This window comes from Manduca sexta, chromosome 9 (genome assembly GCF_014839805.1).
Source record: "Manduca sexta isolate Smith_Timp_Sample1 chromosome 9, JHU_Msex_v1.0, whole genome shotgun sequence".
Classification (NCBI taxonomy): domain Eukaryota; kingdom Metazoa; phylum Arthropoda; class Insecta; order Lepidoptera; family Sphingidae; genus Manduca; species Manduca sexta.
In genome coordinates this window covers 10,382,493-10,396,147 of record NC_051123.1, presented here as the reverse complement: position 1 = coordinate 10,396,147, position 13,655 = coordinate 10,382,493, and positions in this window count along the sequence as shown.

Sequence of the window (13,655 nt, the reverse complement as noted above, 5' to 3'; positions counted from 1 at the left end):
ACCACTAGTTCCATAAGACCGTTTATAGACGTCGATAAAAATTTCACAACACCAGACGTAATCCGACGTCTTGCCGGCTAGTTTGCCGACAATATTTTCGCGTCACGTTAATTATAAGCCCGCAGGTGTGTGTCGTTTTGTACAATTTATTTGTTAGTACGCCGGCTCATTGTTCGGGTGGACGCAATTCTGGGAATTAAAGGATAATCATAATCCGGGTATAATAACAATTAGGTTGTTAAACAGAAACTGAGTTGTGATATCCGTTTTAATTAAAAAAGCGGATTTTCGAATTCACAGTTGGGTAAAGGATTAATTATATATCAGATGGAATGAAATGGATCCACGTGTAATTAAGGTCTGGTGCGCTTTTATAAAATATAATGTTCATTAAATATAAATGTTCATACATGTTCATAAAAATAGGATTTTAAGTAATACTTAACGAAGAAATCTCGGCTAAACACGTCTTTAATAGTATAGACGTATAATAACCAAATCATAATCACACAAGTACTAAATATAAATATCGGTTCTAAAAGCGAGAAATTATCCACGACCTAAAAACACAAATAAAACAATAAAAGCCACAAAACTATAGAAACAAATAAGAGGCGGTGGTAATTATATACCGGGTTAACAACTTTCTCATTCATTTATCTCCTCATTTAATGAAATATACCTAATCAACATCATTAGTATTAAAAAGCACACGTCGAATTCCAGTTTCAATTCGAACAGCGAAAATCGCAGATTAAAAGTTCAACGCCAATTAGAAGTTGGGATATAACAATCCTAAAAACTCGTACAATGTATCCACCCCACGACAAGTGTCACAAAAGAGAAATTTTGCTGCGAAGTTGTGATAAACTGCCTCCACACAGGAAGTTCCGTTACTGATTAGCTCAGAAAAGAATTTTTCGGAACGCTGTTTGTGCTGCCTTATTTTCGGCAGGCTTGTATGGTTTTTGCACGGTTTTTTCGTATGCTTTTCCAAGTGTGTTATTGTTGAGATCATGCGGGCTTTTAAATGTGAAAACATTTTTGTTATTCCCTTGTTCTTGTTCAATGTTGTTTAAGATCATTATGAATACAGAAAATACGTAATTATATTTAATGTTGGCATGTGGTTTGTATTTCATATACAAAGTTATCTGCAGGTTTATTTTTAACTAATTGTAAACATACACATTACTTTAAAACATAATCGAAGAGATCGCCAAGGACCATACCTGGTGCAAAGGTGCCCATAACGCTGGCAACAGTAGCACGCTGTATGGAAAAGCGGGTTTTGAAGAGGTCAAATGTTTGTTAGCATAAATGAGCTCAGATGGGGTAGTGGCAATTTGTAAAAAAATGGCAAGCTTTAGCGTTTCGTATGGCGCGTGAGTTCTGGAGGTCTAACGATTCCCTTCTTTTCTAATTCCTATTACCGTTAAAACTAGAAAACATCCACGAATATTTTAGAAATGTGAATTTTAAGGGCGATGATGTGTAAGCATTGTCAATTTCCACCTGTATAGTGCTTTATAATTTTGTTATTGATCAACAGTACATAAACAGTTGGGTCGTTGAATTAATTTGTAAACGATCAAACTGTTTGTCAAATTATTTGACAGTATCCTTGTTTGATACGTTTGTCAAGCACTCTACGTGTTTGATGTCATTGACCGAAATCTTGATTGACAACGTGTTTGACAAACAAGTTTGAAGGTGTATGGCGATGTTTGCCAAACAATGTCTCAGTCGTCGTCTTAATACACAGTACCAGAAAACGCCAAAAATACTTTATCTATTACTCATTAGATACATAATCACTCGACAAAAAACGTCACGTCACAATTAAAAAAAGACAGCTACGGGCAAGTTGGACTTCGTATATTGGTTGTTTGATAAAACGTAAAGTTTGACAAACAAATGGTTTATAACCAATCAGACTTGTCTCTTCATTCGTATAAAAAGCAATACCGTAAGTGTTAATTAATTTCGCACGGAGTCGTGTGGTGGAGCTGCGATATTGAACAATAGTTTGGTCGAGCATTAATCGATGGCGCCTCGGGTTACAGCTGCGGTTTGTTCATTCGTTGTGGCACGTTCGTTTAATTTTATTTATTGTCCACCTTCGTACCGCAGAAAATATATGCATATTTCAATGTAGAAGTGGACGAAGTAGAAGTGTATTAATATTGAGTTAGTGGCAATCTATAGTGCCTACCACTATAGGATTAAGGCGTGATACTATAGGTTCGTATATAGGGTACCTTTGTACTAAATAGATAAGAGATTTCGTCATGGTAGCATTGAAGTATTTGTTTAAACCCGCTAATCTCAAGAACTACTAAATCATTTTTTTTACATTACTTCAGGATACTATAAGGTACATTTTATCTCGGGAAAGTATAAAACAGGACTTTTATCCTAAAAAATATTTTACGCGGAAGCTGCGAGTAAAAGTACAGCATAAACTTCAAGTTCAGATAATCATATTCTACTGAACTGTGAATCGTATCCAAAACCTTTACGACTCGAATATAATACACCGATAATGCGATAAAATGATAATAAAATATAACATTAACAATAACAGACTCGTGTTCAACGCACCGGTCCCGAGTGGTCCGGCCCAATTTATCTGCCTTCCACTCCGATTACTTAAACGCTGCGATGATCCGCCCCATTTACTTCCTGTCTTTACGATTGTGCCGAGTTATTTCAATCTATTCGGATCTTTGTTTTGGTATAGCATTAGTGAACGAGTTTTTTTCTTGCTCGAATGTTTTCCGTAATTACTTGAGTGAAGTATTTTGTGTGTAAAATTAAAATATAAATTCGTATGTGTATGTGTGTTTTGCGTGTGGCTTCGTATTATTAGCCTTACCCGGAATTAATCTAACAGTATTGTTACACGTCAAAGTTACTTCGCTATAATTTAATGTTGTCACTATAATTTAATTTTTAAATTACATACGAAAGAGGCCTTCACGAAGGCGTGGGCAGAAGAGCAACTGATGCATCTTTCTGCCGTGTATATTCCGTCCCATGATGTTATAGGCCAATCTATCGAAATATTAGGCACAAATTCTGTACTCCGGCCAAATAGGTACTGAGTAGAAAAATCCATCATTTTGCCTGACTCCGAGATCGACCACAGCACTGCAGTCGTGCCATAATACAACTACGCCACAGCACTGCAGTCGTGCCATAATACAACTACGCCACAGCATCAGCTAGCAAATTTAAAATATTGTTATTAAATGACCCATATTATGTTAATCCGAAAATTTCAGATGCCTTAAATCATCTAAATCAGATCAGCGGTTTCTATGTCTGGAATAAACTCCATGAAACTGCTTTAACCAATGGCTTTAACTGTATTTTCATTTATAAAAGTCGTTAATGACCACTGTAGGTAAAATCTCTTCTCCCGCCCTGTGACGGGAAAGTACGATTACTGCAGTCATGTTTCCAATATCTTTTTTACTTAATGATTTCTTATATTTACGCGAATGTTAGACATTGAAATTAAACTAATTTTCCGGATTCTATCGCGGTTTTTTGTTTTTTATTTTTCTCCCTACGTTTCGAAGACTTTGCAGCCTTCATGGTCACGGGGACTGAGGTGTTGTTCATCCGCAAAGTCAAAGTTACAATATCTACCTACATTTTACGAATATACAACAATTTTAAAATTTTAGCTGTTGGTGGTCCGATCTACGCAGAATGAGCTCACAGTGTCTTGAAGTCTGGCAGCCGGTCTTTTGCGTTCCGATTTAATTAAATGTAGAACTGGATCCCAGGCTTGTGCAAGCTTCCAACCATCTTCCCTATTGAAATTAGGATGTTTTAATTACAATAGCCTCGCGAATCATCCTGGGCAGGAATCGGTGTTCCTTGGCGAGGATTTGTGGCTTGTCTAGTCGCAGATAATGATTGGCGCCTCCTTCAGAGTGTTCAGCGACTGCAGACTTCGTCGAGCGTCGGTGTTTCACGTCAGCTATATGTTCTTTTACGCGGGTCCCTATATTTCTTTTTGTTTGCCCGATATAAGATCTTTTTTACTTCTTTCCGTTTAGTTTTATAGGGTCCATAATTGATGACGAAACCAGAAGTGTCCCTTTGTGAGATTATAATAATAATAATAATATTAATATCGGCCCTGTATTATATACTTGCCCACTGCTGAGCACGGGCCTAATCTACTACGAGAGGGATTAGGCCTTAGTCCACCACGCTGGCCTAGTGCGGATTGGTAGACTTCACACACCTTCGAAATTCCTATAGAGAACGTCTCAGATGTGCAGGTTTCCTCACGATGTTTTCCTTCACCGTTAAAGCGAACGATAAATTCACAAAGAATACACACTTGATTTATAGAAAAGTCAGAGGTGTGTGCCCTTGTGATTTGAACCTACAGACATTCGTCTTGGCAGTCCGTTCCACATCCCAACTAGGCAATCGCCGCTTTTAAAATCTTTTTTGTGAGATTAACCAGTAATATTTGACCATGATACTAATTGAGGCTTCATAAATAAGCTAGATGGTAAAGAGATTAACCAGTAATATACGGTAGTGATCTAAGGCTTAAAAGTGAGGCTTTAAAGGTGAGCTAGATGGTCTATGTTTTATTTTAGAATACTTCACACCAAGCAGGTAGCTGAATGATAACGTACGTTTTCATATTTAAAATAATTCTGCAGAATATTTCAACACAATAACTCAGCTTGAATGACAAAGTACGTAAATCATTGTGAAGGAGGTGAATCATTTTGTTACTGGAGTAGGTAGAAATATTTAGGGACAATTTCGTTTTTTATTGCTTTCAATGACAAACAAGCTTGCCGTTCGCCTGATGGTAAGCGATACGACCGCCCATATATAGTAGAAACATCATCTAACACCTTGTATAACAAAGTATTGTTTGGAATTACACTGCGCTCGCTATCCTGAGACATGAGATATTAAGTTTTATTATGGCCAATAGTTACATTATCTACATTGTCCTTCAAACCAGAACACAACAGTGACTACACACTGCTGGTTGGCGGCAAGAATAGAAATTACGGTGTTACCTACACAGGCAGACGCTTACATATGAAAGACCTACCAGTAAAGCAAAGTCATGTATCTAAAAGTTATATATTCGTGTCATGTCTGTTCATAAATAAAATTCTGCTCAGTCCGTATATTAACCAATCATGGCCTAATATCAGTGTCCCCTAAGAATATCACATTAGCGCACCGAAATATGCGGATCGCGGCAACTTTTCCATTGTGCTCACATCGCTTCACAAACCGTAACTTTGCCACACTTAATCACTTAAGTTTTCGATAATGTTTCACACAAAGGCCAAGTTACGTTAGATGTGTGGCAATTTATTGTTTGCGCGTAAAATTATGAAACAAAGAGATATTGTATCAGCTTATACGAGTTAGGTATGAGAATTATGTAGATCCAGCGTACGATTTTAATTTGTGAGACGGGTTCGTGGATATAGAGAAATTTATTTAGAAAATTGGTCTTCTAAATCGAATTTTTAATTACGTCTAATAAAACGTCTGGGAAAATTATTTTGTTCCAATGCTTCTGGAACCATATTTATTTTAATTACGTAATCACCCAGTATTTTCAATTCAAATGTCTTCTAACTTTTTGATAGACAAAAATTCTCCAACTACACTGATCCTATCTAGCTGGTTCATTTCAATTCACACGCCTTTTACCCACCTTTTTGATAAGCAAATTCAACATTTTTCCATACTGATCTAAAGGTTCAAGACTTCGCCAATTTGTATGAGATTTGCAAAACATTATACCCAATGACGAACACTAATACGTACCAAATGATCAAACTCCAAACAAAAATAGCTTATAACGTTACAAACACAACTATTTATCAAGGTGCTGACATAATGATAAATGAGATTACGACAATAATAATAAATGTAAGAAATTACTCTCAACAATAAAGTTATAAAACGGGGAAGTGTGTCGTTTGAGTTCTTGCGAAGGTTTTATTATTCAAAAGCTTTGCGCGTGACGTTCTGATAAATGTTGTAAAGAAGTTCAAATTTTTATCCCCTTAAATGAATGAGAGCAGAATTTACGATTCAGTTTTGGTGTGAATTTTATTATTTTTGTTATTGTTGAGGTAGACGTGTTTATTGTGATGGCTGGTAACAATTAAATTAGGATATGATGATGCATCAGTGGTTGAAATGGAACCGGATACAACATAATATAGATACATAAATGCGGTCTGCAAATCATTCTAATGATAATTAGATTTTACATAAAATAGGAAAGGCAAGTCAGCAGGAATTGGGTTATATGGAACCTTCGCCACTGCGATGCAGTTATCTAGATAAGTAATGCTATGGTCCAAGTTCAAAGTAATTTAATAAAAAATATATTGTTACATACAGCTAGTGAAAGGCTGGTAGGTTAGCTAGGTTAGGGCTCATGTCCTCGCCGGTGTGGATCGCGACGCGTTACACTTCTATTTCCCCCTACTTGCCAGCCCGTGCTGGTTACTTCGGTTTGTACCTTGTCTTTATTATAAATTTTATCCCTAATTTAAAATGTCCATAGTTATATGAGTAATTTTAATAGTTGTTTAGAAATAATAATTATTATTCTTATGCTTTGTTTTGACGTATCATAAGTGCAACTTTGTTCGCCTACGTGATAAATAAAGTATTTTATTTTATTTTTTATTTTTATCGTTACTAATATTATACTTAAAGGAGAAAGGTAGAAGAGAATTATTAGTTAATTAGTCCTTGGTACACTGGTGACAGATCTCTCATATATTATGTGAGAGTCCGCCTGTAAGTACCACCGCAATCTCTATTTCTGCCGCCATGCAATAGTGTGTAGTCACTGTTGTGTTCCGGTTTGAAGGACATTGTAGTCAGTTTACCTACTGGACATAATAGGACTTAACATCTCATGTCTCAGGATGGCGAGCCCAGTAGAATAACAAACAATACTTTTGACAAACAATACAATTCAAGGTGTTGGACGGTGTTTCTATTGTTTATGGGCGGTCGTGTTACTTACCAAGAACGGCATCGTCAGTCAGAAAGGCATGATGTGATGGTCCAAGAAAGTAATTTTGTAAATATATATTGCAATATGTAGTTTCTAATGTTATTTAGAAGAAAGGTAGAAGTGAGTTTGTTAGTTAATTAATCCTTGAACAGGTTAAAAATACATTCTCACTAATAATCTACACGGTCGCCTAGTAATAAAAGCCAAGAAAAGACTTTAAAGAGAAGCAAAGTCTAGTGCCACAGCCAGCATTTGATCAGCCACTAAACACAAATGAACTAACAGCTCCGAGTTTGCCAATAAGGATTAAATAGATAAAGAAGTTTCTACAATAGAAGACTATGCGATAAACAGCAAATCTTAATTAAATCCACTACTAAAATTAGTAAGCAATTACCTCTAGCCTATTTGTAATCTTTAATAACAACGTTCAAGAACGCGACACTTTTGAGAGCACATTGTTTAAAACATTCAACCATTTGAGGCTTTGCCCCTTTGTTTCCATAATTACGAGTGTTAAGGGCCCCATTCGCACTGTTTTAAGCCTGAATAGACTTTAAAGCTTTTGTTTTTGACTGTTTTCGCTTTATTTTAACGATGTTATTATATTTCTTATGAAGTTTACGACGCCTTATTTGTTATGATTGTGTTGGATTACTTTTTGTTTGGCCTAAAATAACTTTATGTGATTAATTTAGAGGTCAAGTTAATTCTTTTAAACATTTTACATTTCCTCAAAAGAAAGCCTTTGGAAAACTGTGTTGTCCGTCTATCTGTTTGTCAAGATCCTTTTTCTCATGAACACGTAGAGGTAACAAATTGGTATTTATATCAAATATTCGACCTACAGTCTCTTTTAGCTATGAATAAATCAAATGTAAATCTACGAGATTAAAAGATGATATGACTGTTTATATTGCATATTTTGCGAGTCCATAAGATTATTAAATCTATAATGGTACTTCCCGTTGACCTAAATCACACAATTAGGCTAGAAGCAATATAATCTTACAGCACAAGTAAAAAAAAATATGGTAACAGTAAATATGTACATTAATAAAAACTATTTCTCAGTGCGCGAGTTCAACTTGCACTAGTCCAGTTTTTATTGCGACTGAATGACGAGACGAGCATTCCACTCGCCTGATGGTAGGCGAAACGACTGCCCATATAAAGCAAGAACATTACACCGATCTTTGAATTACAAGGTACTGCGTTACCAAACTGCATTCTACAATGAGACTTGAGATGTTAAGTCTCATAATGGTCAGTAATTACACTAGCAACAATGTCATTCAAACCAGAACACAACTATAGAAGCTGCTTGGTAATAAGTAAAATCTGCCAATAGTATTTCAAATTTATTAAATAGATTGACTAAGTCGTGGTAGATTGTTGGTGCGTTTTGCTCGGTAGCCCCAGCTGTCGCCAGGTCATTGCTCCATTTATCCCGGAGTTTTGAATTACAAGGTACTGCGTTACCACTGCATTCTTCAATGGGGCATGAGATGTTAAGTCCCATAATGGTCAGTAATTACACTGGCTATAATCTCATTCAAACCAAAACACTTAAGTCTAGCAGTTGCTTGACAATAGTAAGTAAAATCTGCCGATAGTGAGTCAAATTCATTAAATAGATTGACTAAGTCGTGGTGGATTTTTGGTGCGTCTTGCTCAGTAGCCCCAGCTGTCGCCAGGTCATTGCTCCATTTATCTCGGACGCGTCCTCATTAATTCTACCTACACTCCATTTCGGTAGGCACATATGGCCACTGTCGCTTCATTTTGCTAATCCGGGGTATCTTCAACTAAGTTTCAAATTTGTTATATTTTTTGAGGAATAGATGTTGCTTGGTAAAAATATTGGAATGTTGATCGTAAATTTTAAAATACTTAAACATATGAGATATTTTATTTTATTGCTTAAAGTAAGTCATTTAAAGTTGTAATTTTAACAACGCATTTTACTGATGGTAGGATATATTTTATATCCGCCCGGATAGCGACCACCGTACACAAGGTGTTAAAACCCGCCATAGTAGCCCACGTAGTATCGCGTTTCGAAATCAGCCTGCGTATATCCGGTTCCAACGGGCCGGCATAATTGTGACTGTCGAGGAGTAATCGTCTCTCGTCAGTCGACATTCTATTGGACACTTAGCATCAGGTGCAGCGGGAACACTTTGCCATGGGCGCATAAAAAAAAAATAAACATTGAAAAAAGGGGAATAGAATAAAGGCCATGATCCACTTGAAGATTAATATTCAAATATTAATTCAATTACTAAAATAACGCGTTGAGCGCTCGCGCAATGAATAATAGTTGTGAGAGTTAAGCATCCCATTTCAACTAAGAAATAAAATTTTCAACTTTGTTTAAAGCATTAATCAAGACGTCATGGTCTCTCATGAATAATGAAAGCCTCAAGACGCGAGTTTTATAATATCTTCAAGTTGGAATGCTATGTTTGCAAATTGTGGTTATAATAAAAGTTATCCTTCCTGCATTACTTTGGTTATATAATTTGCAATTCAAGTTTGTTAATTGGTTGTATTTACAGCACCGGAGGTTGCACTTGCTTAAACATTTTCTTGGACAGTCGGGGAGGGTTCGCAAGACTGATGAATTTGCCAGGTTAATGTTAGTTTCAAATCATTTTAACATATAGGCCTAAATAGATTTTTTCTATGTATGTATGTTTATACATGCTCTACGCAAAAAATACTGCATGGAATTGAAAGCAGTTTTCACCGATGTGTTGCTAAAGGTCTTCTTAAAATATAGGGTCCATTTTATCACCGGGAAAATATAAAGCGGAACTTTTATACCAGAAAAACACACGCGGACAGCAAAACTAATTGCACTTAATAAAATTATTACGATTTGGATAACCAAAAACTTTACTATGTAAAATACTGTCAAATTATTTTACTTGTATATTTCAAAAGTTTGAAACCATTGGAAATGTAGTAAAATAATTATTGCACTAATTCGTTCAACCAAAAATTCTATTGTATAATAATAATAATAATCATTTTAAATTTTTCCTCCATTTAAAGCGGTCAAGCATACTTTCCAACATAAGTTTCCAAACTTAACAGCTCCGCACACTTAAAAAGAAGACAGCTCGAAATAAGCCGGGAAATGCTGACATCTATATTTAGTGGACGGCCCCGAATACGTTGGCAATTATCGGACCGGACCGTAATAGGGCTGTGAAAAGTTTTGTCGATTTATCGAAACCCGATTTTTTTGTAATTAGAGATAATCGGGATTCGGCTGTTACAAAACGTTGTAATTGGGGTACATAGAAATTATATATTATTAAAGGAAAAGTAATCTTGTCTGTAATGGAGGTACGAGATTGGAAAACCAGATGTACTTTATACGTTTGTACAGCCGCAAAATATTGAATGTGGTTATCTACTGTTCTCAGAGATATTTATCTGGTATCCACTAATTAATAAAATACTGCTTAGATTTTTTTAATAAATAATTCGCTGAGATTTAATGAGATTCTATTTAACATTTTTCTTTGTTGTGAGCTTAGTAATTTTTAATATTATACATATTTTACAGTTCGATTTTTAAATAAAGTATTCTATTTATCAACTTAAATAAGTGCTAATTTATTGAAACGTTATACATTGTAACTAAGAACCATTTTTCTCTGTCGTCGACCCATCGTCTGAGAGGAAAAGGTCTGAATTTTTTGCTTACAAGAGATCAAATTTTCACAAACGTCCTCATTTGTTACCCGCGGAATCGCGCGATGATATTTATCGTTGGGGGTTTTCTTTTCATTTCTCCAGGATAAAATCTAATAAAACTAAACATAATATAACATGGCGCCACATGAAAACATCTTCAAAGAAACTGTCTGGTCGGGTGGGGAAGGTGGAAGGTAGAACACGGAATTACTTGTAAAATTTCAATATTAACTCTAACAGAATATGTAATGTACTGGTTTACGTATAAGAAATTGGTGTACATTTCCATCATGTTTCTAAGTACTTGCATATTAAATGCTTTATAATAAACGTAGAATATCGGTACATACATTTACTGTTTTTTATTTATTAGCAAGGTTTTTTCCGTAGTCGGGTAGTGATCTGCTTGGTTCTTTTCGTAATTATATTTTTATTCATAAATGCAATAGTATAAGGGTTAGATTGATTAGCTTGTATCATATTTTATCGTCACAAAAATATATACTTGTTTATACTGATATTTTATATTGCTTAGTGTTTCATTTCCTATTCATTTATTCCAATAATCTTGTACAATAATGTACATTTTATTATTACTAAAGAATTTCTATAATTACCACAATTGTATTATTTCTTTAGCTGCTAATGGCTCGAACTGGAGACCGCCATTTAATTTTTAAACTTTTATAAATATGAAAATTTATCGATTAATTTTATAGATATGCTTACATCACTAGTCCATAGCCGTCGGCTGGATCACAGAGCGCAGGTTGCGATAATAATATGGTCGCATTAACGACGGCCACGTTCAGCTATGTTAGCAACTTGTTTATTAAAACCTTTTGCATGTTTGAATTCATTTCAATTTATATGCTTTATTAATTTATGTTTTCTGTTAGAATATAAATCATTTATTCGCACAATACCATGATACAAAAAAATTAAGAAAAAGGAAATTATAAGAAAAAGCAAACTCATTAACATAAGTACGCATAAAAGAATTACAATGAAATAAAAACATTTTAACTAAAAATTATTCCGCCTTCAAAAACCACTATAACCAAAAAATAATTTTATATTACCTATAATATATTGGTTACCAATTTTGGAGGCGGTGACTAATTAAAATTGCTAGTTATGGTATATGATAAATATACGATAACTTGAAATTGAAGGCGGTATAATCTTTTGTTAAAATATTTTGTTTTTTACTTTTTGTCTTAGTAAAAATCACTATATGTGGAAAACATCATAGTTGACGACATTATTTTAAGAGTTTTCTAATGTATCTCCGAAGTCAAAGGTCCAACAACAATGAAATTTATATGGAACCACACGGGAAGCACCAGCTTTCAAAAAAAAATAATCATCAAAATCAGTCCACCCAAATTAGTCAATATTATTTCATTGCCTAAAATCCGAGGCATCACGATGAATTATGTTAATTTGTAACTTATAGAAAGGCAATAAGGCTTTTTTGGCAACCTAATTTTGTTAAGAATTTAATCTTAAAATGAAATTCATAATCTCATTCGCCCTTGGTAAGATACGGATCGCTTACGAAATGCGATTATTCGTAACGAGATAATCTTTATAAACCGAAGTTCAGTTCTACGTCATGATATTGGCTACTTAATAATATGTGTATTAATTCTTTTTTTCATACGTGCACGGCAAAATGACCCTTCTGCACTCGATGGTTAGTAAAGTGGGGTAAAATATCGACTGACTAAAGATGATTACCCCTTGACAGTCGACACAATTATGCCGGCCTGTTGGAACCGGATATACAGGCTGATACCGGAGTGCGACACACTTACGTGGGCCACTATGGAGGGTTTAAACACCTTGTGTACGGTGGTCGCTATCCGGGCCGGTATACAATATACCCTACCAACAACATATTTATTTAAAAGATTTAAGATAAATATATTATTTAACTTTGCCATTGTAACAATCTAGGAGGATCTAGAAGATAAGCGACTGTGAAGAACTCTTAAAATACAGTCTCCTAACATACTTTATGACCCATTAAATATCTCAATATCCTTTGTTTTAACTGTGAAAACATTCAAAAGAAACTAAAACGAAACAGTATAAGTAACTGGGGAAGTTGCCGAAATATCGTAGAAGGCAATAAATCCCAGTAAACGGGCTTAAGACTTGATACTACCAAAGAAGAGCATTAGTGTTGCCCCTTTGTTTATCGTTTAAATATTTTGGGGTGTTTTTTAGCGAAATGTTGGTGAATGAGAAAGTAGGTGATCTTTATCGTACAAATCGTACAAATTATGATGCTGCTGATTATTTATGTAGATGAGAATATAATATAAGAAAGAAGGAGGGAGTAACTGTCAAATCTGTTGTTAAGGTAATAAGATGACCTGATGATGATGGTCGATGATCTTATTCAATCATGTAAACTGTCTAGAAAATCATGATGATGCTGATGATTGATGAAGATTAGAAGGAGGAGGGGCTATCTATTGAAACTGTTGTTAAGGGAAATAAGATGACCTGATGATTATGGTAGGTGATCTTATTCAAACATGGAAACTGTACTGTCAATTAATGGTGGCTTATCATATTTTGATGAAGAGGAATAGTAATCAGGAATGTGGAGAATTTTTAGATCTGTTGGGATTTTGATTACGTGTGTGGCTTGGAAGGGAACGCAATTTGGTAGATGCAATGTTAGAGAGCGTATTTGATATCAAAGCCGAAAATTTCGCATAAAAGCTAACAGTGTGTCTCTTACAGTAGCCTTATAATGATTTCTTATGTTTAGGCGAATGTTAGATATTAAAATTAAACTATTTTTCGGATTTTATCACGGTTTTAATATTTTAGTTTTCTTCTGACGTTCCGAATGAATGTAGGTAGATATTGTAAC